Source organism: Dermacentor silvarum, chromosome 2 (genome assembly GCF_013339745.2).
Source record: "Dermacentor silvarum isolate Dsil-2018 chromosome 2, BIME_Dsil_1.4, whole genome shotgun sequence".
Lineage (NCBI taxonomy): Eukaryota > Metazoa > Arthropoda > Arachnida > Ixodida > Ixodidae > Dermacentor > Dermacentor silvarum.
Genome location: NC_051155.1, coordinates 176,174,673 through 176,198,090, shown reverse-complemented (window position 1 = coordinate 176,198,090; position 23,418 = coordinate 176,174,673). Strand labels below are relative to the sequence as shown.

Here is a 23,418-nt window from a genome sequence, read left to right as displayed (position 1 = left end):
GCAGGACACAACAGGGTGTTGGTCTGTAAGCGGCGCAGGGTTCGCTCATCGGCCTTAGACAAACCCCGGACCGGGGCCGGAAAAAGCCAACGACCATCGCGGTAATATGCCTAGATTTCTCGAAACGATGTGAGCAGCTGGGTTGCAGGATCAGGCGAGGGGGGAGAAGGGGTAACGGCCCGGTAGTGGCGCCCCGCAGCGGAGTATGCAGCGCCTACCGTCGCGCCTCTAACCTAAGCTGCTCGCACTATCGCGCGCGGACCCGCAGGTGTTGCCATTCGTTGCGCAATCCGGAGAGGAGACGAGCGTTGGAGAGGCGAGGAGGAATGCCGAGAGGAGAGGAGATGAGACAAGGAGAGGAGGGGGAGGAGGATGCGCAGTGCGGGTGTGGACGCCGCACGGCTGAGGGAGGGAGGGAGTGACATAGCCCTGACCATAAGTTGCTTCGCATCTAAAATCACATCATCTCATCCTACGGGCAACCATGGTGGGATGCGAAAGCATCGCGGGGGGTGCGCATCGAGTTTCCGTTTCGTTTCACTTGGCAACACAACCCAATGAAAGAGTGAGAGAAGTGGAACGCTGACGTTCCACTTCGGCGTGCCGAGCCCGTGTAGCTTCCGTAGAAGTTTCCTGCCGACGTTGACGTTCGGCTTCCCTGGCCCGAAGTTCGGGGTCCGCTTGCCGACGCTGACGTTTACGTTCGGCTTCCCGAGCCTTCCTCTGCTCCGCGGCGGTGGTGCTGCCGCTGCAACTACCGCCGACGCTGACGTTGTTCATGTCGTTTTGCACATCGTTGCACAGAGAGAGAATGACGGAAGCACAGCGAATGCGCGCTTTATTCTGCGCCGCGACACTTGCGCCGCCTACCGGCGTACCCTTAGAGAGCGAGAGACAGATGAAGAGACAGAGTTATATGCAATGATTTGCTGCGCCTCACCTGTGGCGGAGACGGGGGAGAGGGGAGGAGAGGAAAATGAGGGTAGGAGAGGACACCTGGGTAGGAGAGGAAAATGAGGGAGAGTTGCGCATGCGCAGTATGGGTGCGGACGCCGCGGAACGGACACTGCCCTGAGCATAAGATGCTCTCGCATCTAGTACTGATCTCAGTGTTCTAACAATACTCAGGTATGTTCATGACAATTTTCTGTTAATTACAAAGTGTTCGCGATTGGCGTTATATCTATAGCATCGCTAAAGGAACATTTAAGTGAAATACTATTAAGGTTGTATTAGTTAATTACCATTCTGCAACACGAAAAAAAAGAGAAAAAGCCACCCTTACCGTGACAAAAAGTCTCGGTAAGCCAGAAAACACTCACAAACGAGAGATGTGTGCCGACGTCGTCTAGAAGTTGCCGCATCAGCTCGCCGGGACGTCGTGGATTTTGACGGCGTCAGCTCAGACCTAGTTAATTGTTTATGGCTATTAAAATCAAATATGTCCTATTCTAAAAGAGCCAAAGGCTAAAGTTAGCAAACTTTCAAGGACATTTCTGGGCCACAACGACCGAAATAATAAAAAAAATAACGTGGCGTCCCAGGAACTTGGCGGAGCCGGGATTTCGGTGCGGAATTTCAAGAAATTGAAATTAGACTTTTACTTTTCTCTGCTAATGTATACAGAACTTATTACCACGAAATTTTCAGAAGTTGAACTTTTTTGGTAAGACGTACACTTTATTATTCTAAACTGATTTAGTGTTTCTCCTTAGCGTTTCCTCTGACGACTTTGCTTCGAGTGGTCCCCGATTGATGCGCAAAGCTTTCCCGCGACTCTCGAACGTACGAGCCGCCGAGCGAGCGCCCCGTAAACGAGAAGCGCGCGCGCCGGAGCGCGAGCGAGAGAGGAGCCGCACAAGGGGCGCGGTGGCTGCTCCCGGCGGCAAAGCGCGGAGTGGGTGTTCCGCCCGCGATCAGTTGATGCTCGCGCGCCGGACGCTTCGCACGTGCCTCCCAGGAGCTCCGCTGCTCCCACCGTGGCCCGCCGCTCTGCCGCACGGACACGCAAGGCCGACGTGACCCCTTCGGCAGCGGCAATTCGTCGTTGGAACCCCGGCACCTCTCCGCAGTCGTCGCTGTCAAAACACCGTACCAGCACGATTGCCGGGCGCGGCCGTGACACGAAGTGAGGAACAACTCTCTTGTTGGCGCTCCTCCGCGCTGCAGGGCGTCGAAGTTTGTCGTTCGCAGTCGTTCTAATAGCATGAACTGAGAAAGGCAAAAGAGCAAGAAGTTGTTGGACATTTATTGTTCTTGTTCGGGTTTTTTTTGTTTGTTTGTTTGTTTTTTCCTGTGCGCGGGCGAAATCGAAGAGTTCCCGAACTGGCCCGGAAGTTGGTGTTCGGACGGTGGACTTTGACGCGAAAGTGACGGAGAAAACGCTAGAAAGACACACGTGTTGCTACGCTCAAGCTTATATCGGTGAGTGTTGCCAAAACATCTGTGTGGTTCTTGTACTATGAATGCATCTTTTCGCGCGAATATATGGCCGAGACTATAGCGTCGGCGTGACGCTGTGATTCGATGCAATGTACGAGGTTTCAGTTGAAAGACTTTCACGCGTATGCTGTCTGCGCGTGCTTTGTCTAGTGCACGTTGGATGACGGCTCCTTTCTCGTGAGGCTCGATTCACGTTTTTTTATTCTGGCAGAATTTTTTTTTTGTATGTATGCAATGACCTCTCGTGCGATGCACATTCTGATTGACTTTTTTATATGCAATGGGCTATTCGTTTCCTCGACATCCATAAAATATACTTAGACGCTGACAGTCGTTCCTATGTTCAACTTCAGTCTCAGCGGGTGTAGGCCCTTCGGACGGCACTTACCAAATTTGTAGTTCTTGTTACAGGAGTGTCTAGAGTAATCACAATAAGTAAAGTTCGACTATCTCTATTTGTTTATTCGAGGCTTATATAGCGATGCTCTTGTATGTTATCTTGTAGAGTGGGTGGGTTCTCGGTAAGGGCTTCTCATACTTAACGCTAAATTAAATTCTTAACATACTTTTAAACATTATAGGCTGCTCATCGTCTTACCCAAAGCGTTACTGGGCATGCAGCAACATACTTTTTTTTTGTTGTGCAACCTGTGCTACTACGTCTGTTCTTGTGGGGTCTATCGCTTTTCCTACCAAGCGATCACCTGAAACGGGATCATGTTTGTCCACCTCCGTGATGGAGCATTGTGAACAATTGTGAACAAGCCTCCTGTGTGGGAACCGGAATGTCTTGTGATTTTTCATAAAATGATTTTTTCTCTTTTTTTTTTTGTTTCGGTGTTCTACTTTTTCATCATATAATAAATTAGTCGTCATTTTTAGACGTCAGTTTGGTACAACATGTATAAATGATAGTGTAGAAGGCGAACCTGGAGCGCTGGTACCCCTCATAATTTGTTTCAATTACACTTAAAGTCCTAATTGACTGACGTACGTTCCTACAGCGTGAGATTTCACTTGGTACGAACTCTAACCTGCTGAATCTTGCTTACTAGTAGAATAATCCACGCGATAGTTAGGGCCCATTTCACCGTGTCGAATGCATCCATCTAAAAAGAAAAAAAATATATATAGCCGTTCAGTCGTTGCTCAATCTATAACGTATTTCATGAAGAACTTTGCCTATGTAGCAAGAGAAACAGCCACCTCCCAAGCGCAACTAGATGCTCACTGCATTGCAGGTAGCTAGCGACTCCCGCCAAATCCATTCATGAAATTAAATTTATTGTATTGTATTTGTGCAGTCAATATTTTTTAATTCTTGCAAGCATGTCCGGGAAGCAATTAAACTACCACGCGAGTGTAAGATTTCATTGTCACGTGCTATATTAAGTAGACAGTCTGAAGCTTGCAGCTCCAACAGTGTAAAAGAGAAAAATATATGTTGCAGGGCCTGACAACTCATAAATACTTTAATTTGGGTTCGCGTGCTCTTGATATTTGAAACTAGAACACGAATAAAAGGTTGTTTTGCAGAATAAAAGTTTTTGTTATTTTATCCAGTCGGAGTTTATCTCTACTTCGCAGGATGCAACGTAGCACTAACCAAGTCAAGCAGACGTGAGGCCTGTCGTGAAAGGCGATGCTGACTTAAGAAGTATGAGCATGAATCTACGTTCGATTATATTCATAATTATTTTTTGGCTAACGCAGGAATGACAGGTTCTGTAATCGCAGAACCTAATTGGCGTGGCATGCCCACAATTTGCTTGCACGGCTAACGGGGACGAGACATTCAATAAGGCAGCGTCAAAGTCAGGGCAAAGCCCACGGTTTTGTTCTGCCTTTATTTTTTGAGAACTTTGTAGTTCGATGCGAATACAGGATCTAGTCTTTCTTGCATAGTTTGGTGAAGAAGTGTCGAAATGTTGAACGCGTCGTGCACTATACCTCGAATAATGTCATGGCAAATACGAAATGAACAAAGCAAAAAGAAACTGAACTCACATACATCATCTGAAAGGCGCTATATGAAGCTCCCTGAACGCTTACAAACCGCTCACTTCGTTCAGGAAAAGTAAACATCAGTAAACTTAAAAGAATGCCAATAAAACTCGACCATTGTGGTTCAACGGCTATGGCCTATAGTCGCATTTTCGGTACACTGTTCGGTAGGCATTGCATCTAATCATTTGCCCGTCGAGGAATTCTTTTAGATGACACAACAGCCTCGTTATACAATTTGTTCATGAGCTATGGTCCTGATATTTTTTTTTAGAACTTTAAGAGGCACCTGTTGGGTCTTTCAGTTTTAGTTGCTGAAGCTATTATCTCTGTAAAGCAGCTTGGAAACCTCAACCGAATGAACACCGGAGCCTGATAGCAGCTCTAAAACATTTTTTTTACGGAGAAATGCACGAGGCCTCTGAAATTCAAAGAACTAAAGAAAAAAAAAGCCGGCAGATACCACGCTCTGTGGGAATCGATGTTATGCGAAGCAGTGTGCGGGGAGCCTACCAAGTTAAATAAACGACCATGAGAGCACCAAGACGTAGGCGGCTCTTTCATTACCTACATGAGACCAATGTCATGACATTCATGTCAAGAGTCCTCAGGAGTCCCTTTAACTACACCTAAGTGCCTTTTCCTTCACTTAGTACCACATCCGAACCCATTCCATTGGTTTTTGAGTGTTAATCTTTTTTCGTTGTCATTCTTATTTTGTTGAGTCATGGTCGTGACCGTGACTTCTACCACAACATTTTTGTGTTTAAATCACTTAGTTCCCACGTTCGAACCCATTCCAGTGGTTTTTGACTGTTAATCTTTTTTCGCTGAGTCATTGTCATTTTTTGCTGAGTCATGCTCATGACTATTACTTCAACCAGCATCATGTAGTGATTCCTTCACTTAGTACCCACGTCCGAACCCATTTGATTGGTTTTTTAGTGTTAAACTTTTTCGCTGGGTCATTGTCATGACCTACATGACACGCATGTCATGGCATTTTTGTAATGACCTATCACTTATGTTCGTCATACACTCCTGTCATACTATGCCAATTTTGGTACCTACCAAGCTAACCAAAGGACCATGAGAGCACCAAGTCGTAGGCGGCTGTTTATGACCTACATGACACGCATGTCATGACATATAATTTATGTTCGTCTTATACTCTTGTCATAGTATGCCAATTTTGGTACATACCAAGTTAACGAAACGTCCATGAGAGCCCAAAGACGTAGGCGGTTAGATAGATAGATAGATAGATAGATAGATAGATAGATAGATAGATAGATAGATAGATAGATAGATAGATAGATAGATAGATAGATAGATAGATAGATAGATAGATAGATAGATAGATACATAGATAGATAGATAGATAGATAGATAGATAGATACATAGATAGATAGATAGATAGATAGATACATAGATAGATAGATAGATAGATAGATAGATAGATAGATACATAGATAGATAGATAGATAGATAGATAGATAGATAGATAGATAGATAGATAGATAGATAGATACATAGATAGATAGATAGATAGATAGATAGATAGATAGATAGATAGATAGATAGATAGATAGATAATTCCCAAAGTAGCAAATGTCCACCAAGAAATTATAAATGTTTTTTAACTTTGCACAGTAATAATTATACAATGGCGGCAAATTTGTTTAATTTCCACACGCCTTCAAAACTTTACTGTAGTTTGACGGTTCTCGAGATGCCATTTTTTGGGCAGTTGGTGTTCGAGTTGACTAACTCGCTGATGCTTCAGAAACTAAGGCTCGGCGATGAGGGATCCAATTGTTGACCATTTCTAGCTGTAGCAAATAAAAAAAAAAAACGGACATCAGAGAAGAGGGGCAGACACACTTTCGTTACACTGCAACATCAAAGCCAGACACCGTAAACGGATCAAAAACTCGACAAAAACATGACAAGTGGCACTGCAAATAACCCGACGCCTCATGTTGCCATGTACCGCGTTCTGAAAATATACATCGATACGGCATGTCTACCTTATGTGACTTTGCGGTGAAAGACACTTCTTGTGCAAGGCCTTTGGATCTCTTAAATTATTTAAGATGCTGCGCCACTTGTCTTCTTTGCGAATTGTTGATCCTTTTACGATGTCTAGCTCCGATGTTGTAGTGAAGCGATCGTGTGATTGCTTCCTATTTTCTTGTGCTTGGCTCTTTTTTATCACTACATTTCAAAAAGGTCAACTTATACCAATTTACCAGATTTTCTATTTTCATCCCTTAGGGTTGCGCTACTGATTACTTTTAATTAACCGGTGTTCTTGTCCATGCACCGACGTCTTAATACAAGGCCATTCATTCTAGCATTACGCTTCCACCAGAACGGCGCCGACGGTGTCACGTGGCTTGCGCCACGCTTGCTCCGTCTGGCTCAGGTCTTGTTTAAGAGCTCAGTCCTGACAACACACGAAATTCCGTTAACAACCGCATTCCCGGCTACAACTTTCAGGCCGTTTAACTCCCTGTCAATGGCGTTGAAAACTAATGGCCATGCATGATCGGCACCCACGGTCGTCGTGTTCAAGGGGAATAAAATAAAAAACGTTTAGATATGTAGGAAAAAAGAACAGAATAAAGATTTGTTCCGTTGCGAGTATTCAAAATTGTTCACTTCCTGTTTAATACTAGACCCACAAGAGAGTGTAGCGAGATGCGAAACGGATGTCGTACGTCACGCCATCCTGCGCTTTCCGCCCGTCTGTCAGATTCGAGTAGCGCGTGCATGATTAGCTGTTGTCTTTCGTTCGTTTTCAGCGTAGCTGGCGTGCATCCAACTTCGACAAGAACACTCACGCGACGGCCTTTTTTTTCTGACGAGTACGTTAAATTCATTGGGGAAAAATTATCCAGATCCAACGGCCAATGTTGCAATCTATATGAGAAGCGAAGCCTTCGGTGAATCGGTTAATTAAACGCTGTAAAACTTTCGATGTGTACAATTGTCATTGTTGTCATCCCACGCAACGTGTGATCTCGTGCAATGTTTATGGTCGGCGCACTATGTCCCATGCAATGCTTGTGCAACGCACTTTTAATGAGCGTACCTATAGCTCCTATGCGATGTGACGCGCGCACCAATCCTATGAAGGGTACACTAGGCATTTTCGCGAGAAGCCTATGCACGCGATTGTTACATATTGGGTAGAGAGCCGAACCGTGGAGCTGGAACATAGAGGTTCGATCCAGCTGTCGGGCACGCATTTTAATTAATTCCTTAATACTTAGTTAGTTAGTTGTGTGGTTAGTTAGTTAGCTAGCTAGCTAGCTAGTTACTTACTTAGTTAGTTAGTTAGTTAGTTAATTAGTTAGTTAGTTAGTTGAATATATAGTTAGTACTTCCATTAATTTCTGCGCGTGAGCTCTTTGGCAAGACAGCAGCAGCCAAGGTTCCTCAAATTAGGGCAGTGTTTCCTGAGAAATATTCGGGCTTTAAAACATAAATAAATGTTCACTTAACACCCCAATCAGATGATGAAGTTGCTCACTTTAATCGAAATGATCGGATCACCGATGCCGTCTCGAGGAATAGCTACGAATAGTGCAGAAGCTGTAAGCTACCATTGCACTTTCTTTACATTTCACTACGCGTGTTTTCGTCTTACCACGGCGGGCTACCAATTTACGTTGCTTAGAAATCTCTAAAAAGAAAGAGAGCATTGAAGTTTGAGGTTGTATTTCGTCAATGGTTAGGGGTAGTTCTTGAAGATCAACGTGGCCATAAAAAAAAAACAGAGAACACTTGTTCATTTCTTTTTCTTCTTAAACAAGCAGTAGGCCGCCGCTTCTTATCATTCCATATTCCGTTAAAGTATGACGACGATTATCAGTCACAAGCACACATGTACACACACACGAGTACGTATGGAGACAGGTGATAGGATTGCCCATAAAATGCATAATGACCCAGACGTTATATGGCCAACTAATATTGCAACGCGCACAAATATACAAGGACTTCAAGCATGGAAGATTGCGTGGTTTCTTTTTCGTTTGATGCTCGCTACGATGAAAGACGCATGCTGAGGAAAGCTTCCACTTTTCTCATAAAGTGTTAGTTGCGGAAGTCAAACAATTGCCTTGGAGGTCACTGTTCTTGCTTGTAACATCCTGAAGTGTGAAACGTGAAAATCACCTGCCTTGGGTGAAATGGCACCTTCTCTCGAAAATATTCACTTATTCTGCGAAGAAATTTGAGTTCCTACGATTTTAAACCTCAACTGAGAGAGAAATTGAAAATCTTGTGCGGCGAGACACGTCTTGTTGGAAGGTTCGGAAGAAACTTTTTCGCAAAAGGTACTGGCTCATCGTAAACTGAGCTGAAGCCTCATTACATGTACGGTGAATTCGACGCGCTGCCACCGTATGCGCTAGCGAAGAAAAATAAATTGAACGTGCTGTCCCGGGGGCCCGCGAACTCTGGGAACATTGGTACTGAGGTTAAGCTAAGCTGTGTTCCTGGTAAAAAGAATTAGGCGTAGATTATACACTCAGTGTATAATCGAAGGGAGCAAGCCCGTTGGAAGATGTCGACGTAGCAAGCTGCAATCACGAAATCATTCGTCCACCCGCTCGCCCAACGCTAAGAACGTCGTGATCCAAAACTTTTAATTTAATGAATTTCCAGCTACGCCCAAACGCACACAGTGCTTCCTAAGTCCAGGGATGCGAACAAATAGAAGCATCTCATTTCAGGAAATTGGAACCACCGGTCGCAGTAGGCTTTGACGCTGAGCTTGCATACAAGTTCCATTAGAGCTTGCTCTTACGTGCCGAAAGCATTCAGCATCGCTGATTTGAAGAACGTCCTTTTGAATTCCGAACTCGAACATCGGTATTCCAAGCTGAGAGTACGTTGGCGTTAATTTGGCTGAACCCACTCTTCAGCTGGGACAAGAACCATCACCTTAGATGACGCAACCTATAAAAACATACATTATCTATATAGCGTGTCGGAGATATGTGCGTGTTTCACCTCGACTACGGATATTTTATTAGCTTTAAGACATGGAAAACAAAACAAACATAAATGTTTAGAAGCGGTGCACATATCTAACGCTCAAAAATACTTGTGAAAAACACAGCAAGTTCAATAAAATGAAAAAAAAATCTAAATAAAAGGCATTCCTATAGTCTTAACTAACGCGAAGCTTAACTGACACGAAGCAACATTAGCGAATGAGAAGAGCACGGCCTTCATCGCCTGTAGCTGCATGTTAGATCTCGGTGTCACCACGATGAAGGTGATTCATGGTGCTTGCCGACGAAATAATCTTGGTGGCACATAGTCAGAGAAGTACAACACATACCCAAATCCATTAGGGCTTCTATACCGTTTGTGTCACAGGGGAGCATACCCATTCTATGGGATCAGTCATGAATATGCACACACTCAGTGGCAGATGCGCAAAGGCGAAGGAATGTGGTCGCCGAAATATAGCAAACTTAAGAAAACGAAAGACAAAATTCCATATGCGATATTTTATTAGGAGGTATGTGCGCTTTAGAGCCACCTATGAGCCGACATTATGCGTACTGCGTGTTTTGTGCCGAGATTTATCTTTTTATTGCGCATAACACGGGGGTGCTCATTGGCACTATAATTTGTTGTTCAATATTCAGGAATATATGAGTTGTCTATTCGGCAAGAAACGTTACTTGCGTACACCAACTTCGTTTTCAATACGAAAAGAAAGCTTCGCTTCAAAAAAAAATTACACCATCTTCCCGTAGGGGAACGCTGAGTAGTATGCGAAGCAGCCATGGGGTCGACCCAAGGTAATTTTATCAGCTGTATAAACTTGGACATGCAGCAGCACCAGCAACGCGCAGAACTGTTGTCGACGCCGTCGACGTTTTGCCCGCGTTCGCACCGAACGCGCGCGGCGTCGGTGACTGTTGCCGGTGCCTCTGGGGCGCCTACCGTCGCGTCTCTAACCTAAGCTGCTTCGCATTATCGCGCGCGGAGCCGCAGGTGTTGCCATTCGTTGCGCAATCCCGAGAGGAGAGGAGCGTCGGAGAGGAGAGGAGGAATGCCGAGAGGAGAGGAGATGAGACAAGGAGAGGAGGGGGAGGAGGGGAGATGAGACGAGGAGGGGGAGGAGGATGCGCATGCACAGTAGGGATGTGGACGCCGCACGGTGGAGGGAGGGAGGGAGTGACAGAGACCCGACCACAAGATGCTTCGCATCTAAAAATGTCGCAGTTTCACCCGAAAGGTGAAGCATCAATTGCGATAGCAAATAGTAGAGAGCTATACGGAGTAAGGATAGTAGTTTTATCGGCTGTATAAACTTGGACATGCAGCAGCACAAGCAACGCGTAGAACTGTTGTCGACGCCGTCGGCGTTTTGCCCGCGTTCGCACCGAACGCGCGCGGCTTTGGTGACTGTTGCCGGTGCCTCTGGGGGCGGCTCGGAGGTTTTCGACGAGATCAGAACGGGACACTCGTCGAGCAGCGTCGGAAGTCTGTACCACCTTCTCGCCTCGCAACGTTTTATTGCGATAGCAATTATATGGACACTCCAAAGCAGATTTCTGCCGTCGCCGTTGCCGTCGCCGTCGCCGTCGCCGTGAGGTTCCGTATGACGTCAATGGAGATGAAATCGTCGCCGCGCGCCGCCGAACGCTGTATGTGCGAGTGAAAGCGCGTGTCCCTCGCGCCCTTTCACTCACACATACAGCATACGGCGCGCGGCGACGATTTCATCGCCGTTGACATCATACGGAACCTCACGTGACGGCGAAAGCGACGGAGACGTCGCCGCCAAATCAGCTTTGGAGAGCCCATATAATTGCTATCGCAATAAAAAAGAAAACACCATAAGAAGTTCCATCAACGAAGTTGGATTCTCTATCTCTTTTTCACAGTTTATTTAGTATAAAAACTTATGAAGTTCGCAGAGGGGGTTAAACCACAGTGTCACTGTCTTGTGCAACTAACTCCTGTAATGACAGAAGAACGAACTCTACCTTATCGGCGGTTATCTCCTGGTTGACCTAACCATGGTTGCAACTGTTGTCCATGCAACAGAGAAATTAGTGGCTGAGCCGCAGTCGTGGTGGTATTGAGTAATACGTAAGCAACAGTATACCAATCGCGCATCGACACAATAGCGAGATTGCCCGACCTGTAATCAGGCAATAAGCAATTCTTCTCTTGGCAAACTCGTCCTCCCTGATGTTACGTAGTGAGTCTCCAAGCGAATACCGAAATATCAGGGGCTCGTTATTCGCTATTGATAATAGTGATATTCGGTATAAGGCAAATTTTCCCTGCATATGCTCCGGCACGCGTTCCCGTGAGGAGAAATGAGGAGATCCGAGAGGCCGAATTTTTTGTTAGCTTTTGTTAGTATCGAGGAAAAAAATAATGAAGCCACGGAAAGCAGAGGAAAAATTACTTGTTTGGTTTATCAGAAATGTAGACACAAAAGCGAAAATGAAAGTGGACAAAACGACAAGCTACCGCAGGCGGAAGCCGAACCTACATATTCCCCGCGTATTGCGGTAGATTCGCATCCGTATTACGCTTTCGTAACATAGAAATACCGGCGTCTAAGATATCGAAAGCAGCACAATGTTCGCAGTCTACCTTCATCGCCGCTGTTCCCACCGTGCGCATCATCATGGAGTACCATTGCATTTCATAATCCGCTGGTATAGAAAGAGAGACGGAAACAGAAGAGAGGAAAGGCAGAGAGGTTAGCCAGATGCACGTCCGGTTTGCTACGCTGCACTGGAGGACAGGGGATGTAGAGATGAATTGAAAGAGAGAGGGGAGAGAGAAATACACTAGTTTCGCGCACACTTGAATGCGCGCATCAAGTTTGTAAACGGTCGCAGAGATCCGTCTACTTGAGGCACTGGGACAATGGTATGGTTGCTTTCTGTGCCATCGGCGTGCACGGCCTCGGCCCAAGGATGTTCGTTTCCGAAAAGGGTTTACCGTACAGCGGGTTTAATGCTGTCCGGAGAGGCTGGCGCTCGATATCGTACCACAGACAAAGACCCAAAATGTGTTCAATAGTTTCGGTGCTTCCGCAAGAGTCACACTTGGATGGGTCCCCCTTTCCGATGTGGAACGAGTAAGCCTGTGTAAGTACCACACCGAGCCAGAGGCGGCACTACAATGCCGTCTCAGAGCGGGAAACTTTGGTGGTGCTTGTAGCTTAAAGGGTGGATGCAGTGTATGTAGATAACAGTTCAAGATGTTAAGAGAATACTTTTTTATCATAGCTTTAGCCATGAAATGAAGTTTCTTTGCAGCGTTGGTTCTGAATAGGGGGATCGCAATTGTTCACCCTCCTGCATGAGCGGACCGGGCGGCCTCGTCGAGGAAGTCATTACCAGGAATGCCGGTGTGCCCCGGCAACCACTGAAAAACAATTGCACGCTCTTTATCGACACCTTTGTCGTGGCCGGATCGCTTCTGTTTCTGTTAGGACCGTGCTCATGTGATCATAATATACAAGTGACCTTGCAAGTGACCTTCCTAGCACTTTCCTCAAACTCTCTTTAACTGATCGCTACGTACGTTCCCAAAATCCACCCCACCAAGGAGCACGGTCACCAGAGAATTTCCACGTAAGGCGATGAGCTGACAGGTAATCGCCAACCTCACTTCCACGAAATGTCTCCTATACAGCTCTAAGTTCACAAGAACAACGCTTAAAGCACAGAGCATTGTCAGAGTAAATCACCGCAGGAAATCCACGGCGTGCAACAAAACGCCGAAAAGCCTCTAAGAAGCTGTCGGCCGTTGAGCGCCAGACAAGTTCTAGGTGAATAGCACGAACTACCGCGCAAGTGAACACCACGATGCAGGATTTCTGTGTAGGCTCGTTTTCCAGGTATATCCTACTCGTCCAGCAATATCCACACCAACCATGTCGAACGGTTTCGACACATTCACTTGGTCCACAGGTAGCGACGCCATTGGCCCTTAAGCGCGCGCACCAAGTACACCGCCTGATCACTCTTTTCCTGCACTGCTTTGCCTTCGTCACCCAGAAGCGCTTTCGGAGTTCTGCGATGGTCGTTGTGACTCCAGCGTGAAAAAGCATCCGGTGCAAGCACGTTGCGGTTAGTTCAGTGGCACGGTGTTCACCGGGATGCAAGATCGGGTGCTTGATGCCGTCCTGGTCTGCGACATTACCAAGTCTCGTTTGAATCCGCAGTTCTTATTTCATAACATCAGTAGTTCATGAGTCATGTGATATAGGGCAAATTGCGAACTCCGAAGTGCTCATAGCATATGCGTATTATTTTTTAAAAGAAAGTTTTGAAGTTCGCAGAAGGGCATACTGGTATACACTGCACGCTGCTTCCAGGCTCAGCTGTGCGCGTAGGAGATAATTCAATTTACGCTGAATTGGGAAACCATGGCGCTTGAAATGACTAGGCATGAGTTCTGTTTAACTTGTTTACTAGGAAAACCTGAGCCTGCCTGTGTAGACTCAAATCGGCAGAAATACCTGCCTTCCCGTGGCCTCAACTTATTGTCAGAAGAGGGATAACGCAGGGCATAATATCGAGAACAAATAAAAGCTGCTCAGGAATTTAAGTGAAACTGTGTCTGTGTACATGGGTACGGCAATCAAAATAATGGATATATATATCAAAGTCCCTTTCTCAAAGAAAGATGGTTGATTGCAATGCAGATATGATATATACAGTTCGGTTGGGTAGCGTGGCGTTGCAGTTCCCATTTTTCTTATCGGTACAACTGCGTATGTAAACTGTAGTGTTCTACGATTGTGTGCGCAGATGTGCAGATAGTTCCATTGTGTAAGTTGGCTTTTCTGCAGTGCGCTTTCGGCGCTCACGGACGAATCAATGAGACATACAACGCTTCGCTTTAATATATTTATGTATATATACAGAGAGAGAGAGAGAGTCATTGTCGAAAGTTTTGAAGGCATAGTGCATGATCTTACTTGACTGTGGGCTTCATCCATCGTGCAGAGTCACTTTGGAAATTTCGTTGCTATAAAGGGTTATAAATTGGGCGGAACAATAGTGTTCACTCTCCAGTCGTGGTCAGTCGTTGTCAAACGCACAACAGAAGGTATACTTTACTGCATACAGGCAGCAACAGAATTTATTTATTTATTTATTTATTTATTTATTTATTTATTTATTTATTTATTTATTATTTATTTATTTATTTATTATTTGGCAGACGTAGGGCACTGTCTCCGGGCGCAGTTCCCGAGCCAGTTTCCCACACCAGTTCTTGCGTCATCGCATGTGAACTTCGAGATGGACAGACCACCGTTTTACACTGCTAAACAGTTCAAATTTCCGGTGACGCAGGTCTGCATTTTCCACAAGAGTGCCGTCTGACGATTTCTCATGCAGAAACTCAACCAGATGATTCTCCGTTCTTTTTCGTTTTTCTCAAGATTTTAGAAGTGCTAAGTCAGGCGTTATTTGCACAGGAGAAACACGGCTGCTTTTTTTTTCCTCGCTCTAGGAAACTACGGTAGCATTCTTTCACGGCGTTGTCAACTATGACATATGAGGTATACAAAAAGCACACAGTCATTACATTTTCGTAGCATTTATTTTTTCATCTCCACGAAAACGAAATAAATTCATCTCACGGTGATCGTGGATGTCGTATGACAGCCAAGGCTTAGGGCGTGACCTAAATATGAACCAGAGCAGACAAGAAAAAAAATGTGCAAGGACGCATCTGAGAGATGGTCTAGCGCAACCTATACATACATCAAAGTCTCATCGGTGACCTGTGTTTCTTTTTTTTTTTTTTAGCAGACCACGTAGTTGTGAGAGCTCTCTATGCATACGCACATTGAGCACTGCAAGCTATCGAGAATACCGAGCTACATAAAAATAAATGCGACATAATTACAGATAATAAAATATGCATACGAAAAAAAAAACGCGCGCACTCGACGGTCACACTGTGACGCGTGCTGGTTTTTTTCATGTTCTAACAAGTAGACTGAGATAACCGTGGGCAGCACTCGAAACAGCAGCAAAAGTGGCGCGTCATATCGAACGCCTATTGCACATTTTCTACATGGTCGCTCAGGTGTTTTTTTTTTCTTAAGACGTACTGCAACAGCGCATGCACACAAAAGACTTGAACAGCAGAGCGGGCGTCTCGAGGCCAGAAATGTGCAAGGACGCATCTGAGAGATGGTCTAGCGCAACCTACATACACCAAAGTCTCATCGGTGACCTGTGTTTCTTTTTTTGTTCGCAGACCACGTAGTTGTGAGAGCTCTCTATGCATACGAACATTGAGCAGTGCAAGCTATCGAGAATACCGAGCTACAGAAAAATAAATGCAACATAATTACAGATAATAAAATATGCATACGAAAAAAAAAACGCGCGCACTCGATGGTCACACTGTGACGCGTGCTGGTTTTTCATGCTCTAACAAGTAGACTGAGATAACCGTGGGCAGCACTCGAAACAGCAGCAAAAGTGGCGCGTCATATCGAACGCCTATTGCACATTTTCTACATGGTCGCTCAGGTGTTTTTTTTTTCTTAAGACGTACTGCAACAGCGCATGCACACAAAAGACTTGAACAGCAGAGCGGGCGTCTCGAGGCCAGAAATGTGCAAGGACGCATCTGAGAGATGGTCTAGCGCAACCTACATACACCAAAGTCTCATCGGTGACCTGTGTTTCTTTTTTTGTTCGCAGACCACGTAGTTGTGAGAGCTCTCTATGCATACGAACATTGAGCAGTGCAAGCTATCGAGAATACCGAGCTACATAAAAATAAATGCGACATAATTACAGATAATAAAATATGCATACGAAAAAAAAAACGCGCGCACTCGATGGTCACACTGTGACGCGTGCTGGTTTTTCATGCTCTAACAAGTAGACTGAGATAACCGTGGGCAGCACTCGAAACAGCAGCAAAAGTGGCGCGTCATATCGAACGCCTATTGCACATTTTCTACATGGTCGCTCAGGTGTTTTTTTTTTCTTAAGACGTACTGCAACAGCGCATGCACACAAAAGACTTGAACAGCAGAGCGGGCGTCTCGAGGCCAGAAATGTGCAAGGACGCATCTGAGAGATGGTCTAGCGCAACCTACATACACCAAAGTCTCATCGGTGACCTGTGTTTCTTTTTTTGTTTGCAGACCACGTAGTTGTGAGAGCTCTCTATGCATACGAACATTGAGCAGTGCAAGCTATCGAGAATACCGAGCTACAGAAAAATAAATGCGACATAATTACAGATAATAAAATATGCATACGAAAAAAAAACGCGCGCACTCGATGGTCACACTGTGACGCGTGCTGGTTTTTCATGCTCTAACAAGTAGACTGAGATAACCGTGGGCAGCACTCGAAACAGCAGCAAAAGTGGCGCGTCATATCGAACGCCTATTGCACATTTTCTACATGGTCGCTCAGGTGTTTTTTTTTTCTTAAGACGTACTGCAACAGCGCATGCACACAAAAGACTTGAACAGCAGAGCGGGCGTCTCGAGGCCAGAAATGTGCAAGGACGCATCTGAGAGATGGTCTAGCGCAACCTACATACACCAAAGTCTCATCGGTGACCTGTGTTTCTTTTTTTGTTTGCAGACCACGTAGTTGTGAGAGCTCTCTATGCATACGCACATTGAGCAGTGCAAGCTATCGAGAATACCGAGCTACAGAAAAATAAATGCGACATAATTACAGATAATAAAATATGCATACGAAAAAAAAAAACGCGCGCACTCGATGGTCACACTGTGACGCGTGCTGGTTTTTCATGCTCTAACAAGTAGACTGAGATAACCGTGGGCAGCACAAACAGCAGCAAAAGTGGCGCGTCATATCGAACGCCTATTGCACATTTTCTACATGGTCGCTCAGGTGTTTTTTTTTTCTTAAGACGTACTGCAACAGCGCATGCACACAAAAGACTTGAACAGCAGAGCGGGCGTCTCGAGGCCAGAAATGTGCAAGGACGCATCTGAGAGATGGTCTAGCGCAACCTACGTACACCAAAGTCTCATCGGTGACCTGTGTTTCTTTTTTTGTTCGCAGACCACGTAGTTGTGAGAGCTCTCTATGCATACGCACATTGAGCAGTGCAAGCTATCGAGAATACCGAGCTACATAAAAATAAATGCGACATAATTACAGATAATAAAATATGCATACGAAAAAAAAACGCGCGCACTCGATGGTCACACTGTGACGCGTGCTGGTTTTTCATGCTCTAACAAGTAGACTGAGATAACCGTGGGCAGCACAAACAGCAGCAAAAGTGGCGCGTCATATCGAACGCCTATTGCACATTTTCTACATGGTCGCTCAGGTGTTTTTTTTTTTCTTAAGACGTACTGCAACAGCGCATGCACACAAAAGACTTGAACAGCAGAGCGGGCGTCTCGAGGCCAGTGGTAGCACGTGCCCATATAGCATGCTGGTCTGCGATATCTCGGCCACTGAGATGGATTGCCACTTATTTGAACTCTATGCGCCTCCGTCTAGTCGGCGCTTCCTCCCGACACGCCGAACGCCGAGACACCTAACACCCTCCCAGAGCGTGCAGTGAAAGCTAATAAAAAAAGACGGCGCGACAGACCATTTTTTTTTTTTTTTGCATGCCTGCTAGAAGTGCCGCCTCTAGTGTCTGTGACACCAGGAGAAAAATAAAAAAAAAGGGGGCACTGCTGCTCTTGCCCTCCGTTTTAGCTTCTAGTTTTGACCACAGACTATATGTATAGTCTGCACCCTTCGTTTGGCCAGGATAACCTGTCACTGTATATTTGTGTTTTAGAGGCGGCGCTATAGGACCAGACGTATATAATGACTTAGCTACCCTTCATTACCATCTTTGCTTATCCTATATATAAGTGTAAATTTTTGGGTTCAGCCTTATAATGAACAATAGCAGGGTTCCGTTGCTCGATAGACGTGAAGGTAAAGTAAAGGCTCGTATAGAGGAGCACGCGGAAGTTAACACATTTTCCACAATTTTACATAATCCGCCGGGGTATATATATAGGTTGCTGTGGCGTCCTCCTTCCGAGCACGAAAGTGCGAGTTCGTGCTCGGCAGTTCGTGCTCCGCGGCCGCATTCAAGTGGGGACGAAACGCAAGAACGCTCGTGTAAAGGCTTTCGGTTCGAATATATACAGGCAGAGAGCCCACGGAGCTCTCTACTTGACTCCACTGCACGTACACTGTATAATAATTTACACCCTTAAAATGAAAAATGGTGCAAATCTCTGTATAACTCATATCGTTACACCCTTCTTGGGTGTAAGGGTGTAACCGTTAACCCTAATTATCCTACAACTATACTAATCCCGAGCCGTACTCGTGCAGGCAACAGAATATTATACTGCGCTTGCAGTGCTCCTCAATGCAGTTTGGCGCCGAGCATTGAAGCTTCGTCATTTCGTCATATTATTCGATGCTCTCGATTTCTTGATCATCTGCTCATATAATTACGCTCGAACCCTAAAGCGTGTGCTGTGGGATAGCCGCTTTTGAAATCAGATCTCTTTTACTAGCAGAAGGGTTGTTGGCCCATGTGTTTGTCTGTCATCGTTCCGTCATTTCCGCGCTGCTCCAAAAGTCTTTCAATAATTTTTTTTCTTGTGAATCAAAAAATCTGATGCTTCTCATATAATCCGCCTATTATGTGCAATATATTGCTTAAACAAAAAAGTGGTACATTTTGTAAACACTTTTCAAGTCAAAGACTCGAACACCATCAGTCAATCAATGTCCTCTTACTCTGCAATGTACTGTTCTATTCTGGTCCCGCTGTCCACCGGCATCTATAAAACTCATATAGCGGCTCCGTTTCTTTGGGAGTTAAACCTCTTAAATTAAATTGTTACTTTATTAACACTATCTCTGATAGCAAGACCTCGCGCCTGCTTTAGTGTAAACAAAGAAATATTGAAACATTCTGGTATTTGCTGAAGAGATGGATACTAAATTTTTCTATGAAGCATGCAAAAAGAATAAAAGATGGCGGGCTGGTGCAACCTTCCAGAATTACAATCTAATTGCCAGCGAAGCGGGTTCTTTCGCGCACTTACGATCATTTCAGCTGCCTGCATTAATATAAAGATATGTGATAAGAACCTTGCCCGCATGTGACTGATATGTTAGAAACATTGCTCACATTATAGCCCCTTATGCCCGCATATAACGCTTTCGTAGAGCGTGTTCATATTTTTTTTTAGGAGGGCAGTAGTTATTTGCGCACATTTCACGTCACGATACCGTTAGATAGGTGGTGGCGTGAAGCAGAGGTAGAACACTTGGCTTCAAATCTGAAGTTCGCAGGAAATCCTCCTCCAGTCAACTACATTTTTAAGGCAGGGAGTGGCGCCTAACGCCGGCACAAAAATATATCGCCGAGAGCTAGTGGGGCTATACTAGTCCAGGTGCTACCAAATTAGGAAGATCACTGACTGCTTCTCACGCCTCCCGACAACAGCAGCTTAAGCAACCGTAATGGTTACCGGGAAACCCTGGCTGGGAAGGCTATGCACGAAGGCCAGCTTTCTGGTAGAAACGCGGCCTCTTGCGTGGGACGATCCCGGATATACTGCACAGCCGCGCTACAAAAATTTGCATAATTTTCAGATTTCCGTTTTTGTTTCGTACTTTTAATATTTCAGTCTGAGAAGATTTAATATAAAAGGCATGCGCTGTGGGTGTCTTGTTTCATGACATTTGTTTGTGGATTGTCATTCTCAAAATTCCGAGGAATAGCTTTGCCAAGAATGCAAGACAAGGTATGAGCAACATTCATGATAGAATGGTGTGGCAATATAACCCGCATATACCGCACGTCATATAAGAAGGCATGGCATATACATGTACCTAAATATATTTGGAGGGCCTGCGTGGTTTGGGAAGATTTTCTGTGCCACCCACCGACATCGCATGCCGATGCCGGTTTCCGACGCCGGATTTTCTGCGACACGGGGCCCTTAACGCTGTTGCGTTGAAATAATGTTCAATAGCCTGGCAAGGGAACATGAATTCAGGATTAGTCAGCCTCTAGAGTCTGTAAAGGAGTACGTTTATCTAGGTCAATTACTCACAGGGGACTCTGATCATCAGCAATAAATTTACAGAAGAATAAAATTGGGTTGGATTGCATACGACAGGCATTGCCAAATCCTGACTGGGAGCTTACCACTGCATGACGTTGAAAAGAAAATTGCACAATCATTGCATTCTACAGGTGCTATCATATGGAGCAGAAACTTGGAGGTTAACAAAGAAGCTCGATAACAAGTTAAGGACCGCACAAAGAGCGATGGAACGAAAAATCTTAGGACTAACGTTAAGAGACAGGAAGAGAGCGGTGTGGATCAGAGAACAAACGGGGATAGCCGATATTCTAGCTGACATTAAGTGGAATAAATGGAGCTGAACAGGCCATGTAATGCGTTGGATGCATAACCGGTCGACCATTATGGTTACAGAATGGATACCAAGAGAACGGAAGCGTAGTCGAGGACGGCAGAAAACTATGTTGGGTGATTAAGTTAAGAAATTCGCAAGCACAAGTTGGAATCAGCTAGCGCAAGACAGGGGTAATTAGAGATCACAGGGAGAGAGGCCTTCGTCCTGCAGTGAACACTAATATAGGATGATGATGATGATGATGATGATGATGATGATGATGACGACGACGACGACGACGACGATGATGATGATGATGATGATGATGATGAATATTAGAAAACCCCAAATTCGCACTAAATTTCATCTTTGTGGCACGTATGGTTCCAACAGGGTTTAAATTCTTGGCTGTTCGTAAAACACACTTATAAGCGCTATCGATTGCTCACGTACATATTTTACTGCAAATGCCACAATTACATCACACACCTTTATCCTTTCCTACACATCACGGATAACCCGGCCCTTACATTTAATAAACATAAACAATGTACGTCTTTTTTTTCACCACGGGCACCAGCGAAGCGCTCTACTAACCTCTTTTAACAGCTAGAAATAGGGATAGACCGAGAGTTCTGTAATTACTTTCAACACTTCTTACAAAGCAAGGAACGTGAAAGTATTGCTTACATTACAAAAATAAGGGATATGACTCTACACGGATTAAACCTTTATTACGGCACACGTCACTCATAACATGGCCCCATTTTATTTTCTTTGTTTTTAAATGTGCAATAGCTGCCGTCTTTTTGGAGCGGGAAAACTTTGTGAGCGTCTAATATAAATTTCTTCTAGCCCTTTATAAACATACTTTTCGAAAGGTGACAGTCCTCCCTAACGCATACCACATTTCATAAAAATATAAACTTCGTAAAAGCCCACGTTACTTCCTTTTTTTCTCAGAAAACCGTGAGAGCAAGCCTATAACGTTCTTGAGCGCTTCCAGTCGCACTAACAGCTTCGCTTAAAAGAAAACAAAACGAAATTACTACTAACATGGTTTCCAGCTATACCACGTGCTACTTCGGTTTCTTATTCGCAGTCGTTCCCCTCGTTCGTTCATTAAAATTGTTAATCATCATTGCATCATTCGTCTCAATAAGTTAATTAGATGTCTCTGAATCACACTTTCACTTTCTTCCCATTTGTCACCTGCTGTCACGCATAAATGCTTCACATTCCCTGGTTTCAATACTCATTGTATAGAGTGCGCTTTGAGAATTAACGGCGCAGAGGTTTTCACTTTGTTTGCGTCACTCGTCCGACACACGTCGAAATGATGACTGTGCTCCCGCGTTTAAGTGTAGTCCCGAAGAGAAAGTGCAAGCGCGGCGCAGGTGGTTGCGCTCTGCCGCATTCTAAGGTAGCATTGACTCGGCATAGCCCGTTCTGCTTTCACCAGAGCACTGGAGTGAAGCAGGTGGCTGGGGCTTCGAAAATATTGGCTTATCCTGTGGCGCATTCGCGAACTCGTTACAGATACAAATGTTACTTCCAAGGCCGCCAATTCAGTTTCCCAATCGGAATCGTTGAGCGCCGCCCAAAGTGAGCAAATGTGCGTGGCTGCACCCGGGGCACATCTGCGTTTTCTCTGTGCATGGTATAGCTTCTTGCTGATTGCTGCTGGTTATTATAAATTCGTAATTAATTTGGCTAATCTGATTCAATGCGCCTGTACCTTTGTAACTTTACATTGCCTGATTTCAATACTTGGTTCGTTAACAGCGGTTTCTTAGTTTTTGTGCGTGTATGTGATTGGTACAATAATCGTTTCTATTCAACCTGTGGCCAATGCAATGGAAATTAGACTCCAGAGCAGTATTCAGCCAGTACATCTGTCTGCCTTCATGGTATGAGACGCTGAAAGTGAACTGGCGTTTGTTTAAGCATCAGAAGGGGGGGAAAATTGTCTTAGCTCACACTAGTACAACATCTTGTCGTAAGCTATGGATGACTGGTCTACAGGTTCGTCGGTACGATGTAGCGACTGGCAGGAGCGAAACACGGCCTAATAAACGGGTTGGAAAGGTGGTTTAGTACATATTAGCCAAAGTTACGTATTGGCTAAGAATATGAAAGGCAGCGCTACTCTAAGAAAATTCTTTGATCATTTGATTGATTACTCATTTACATGATGTTTGCCTGCATCAAGTGCGAACAAATTCAATAGTTAACCCTATGTACTCCCGCAGGCAATTTTATTTCGGGGAACGAGTTCAGCATTACGTATTTTCGTCTGCGTTGGCACAGAGATAGGCAGCAGCGTTTTATGATATTCTATCGACCACTCCCCCCCGAGAGCCTACTATATGTAACGTTGTTAAACCGCTGAGTCACGCGCGAGGTTTCAGATCCGTAGGAACATAGCTTCTCAAAACTTCTGCAATAGTTGCAATGCTTTCTAGAACTCACAACCGCAACAATGTGGTCCTGTTGGTATAGAATGGTAAATTACTTTGAATAGCCGTGAGAAGTACGTGAGAG

The 23,418-nt window shown here is 45.0% G+C and overlaps 1 protein-coding gene across 2 annotated transcripts in view; it reads left to right on the top strand.

Moving 5' to 3' along the window:
• Positions 1–1,917: 1,917 nt before the first annotated feature.
• LOC119442190 (calcitonin gene-related peptide type 1 receptor) overlaps positions 1,918–23,418 on the top strand; it is a 335,667-nt gene continuing 314,166 nt past the window's right edge. For both annotated transcript variants that reach the window (XM_049661951.1, XM_049661950.1), the window contains exon 1: positions 1,918–2,424. The gene's annotated coding sequence lies outside the window, so the exon portion shown is untranslated. The remainder of the gene's footprint in view (positions 2,425–23,418) is intronic.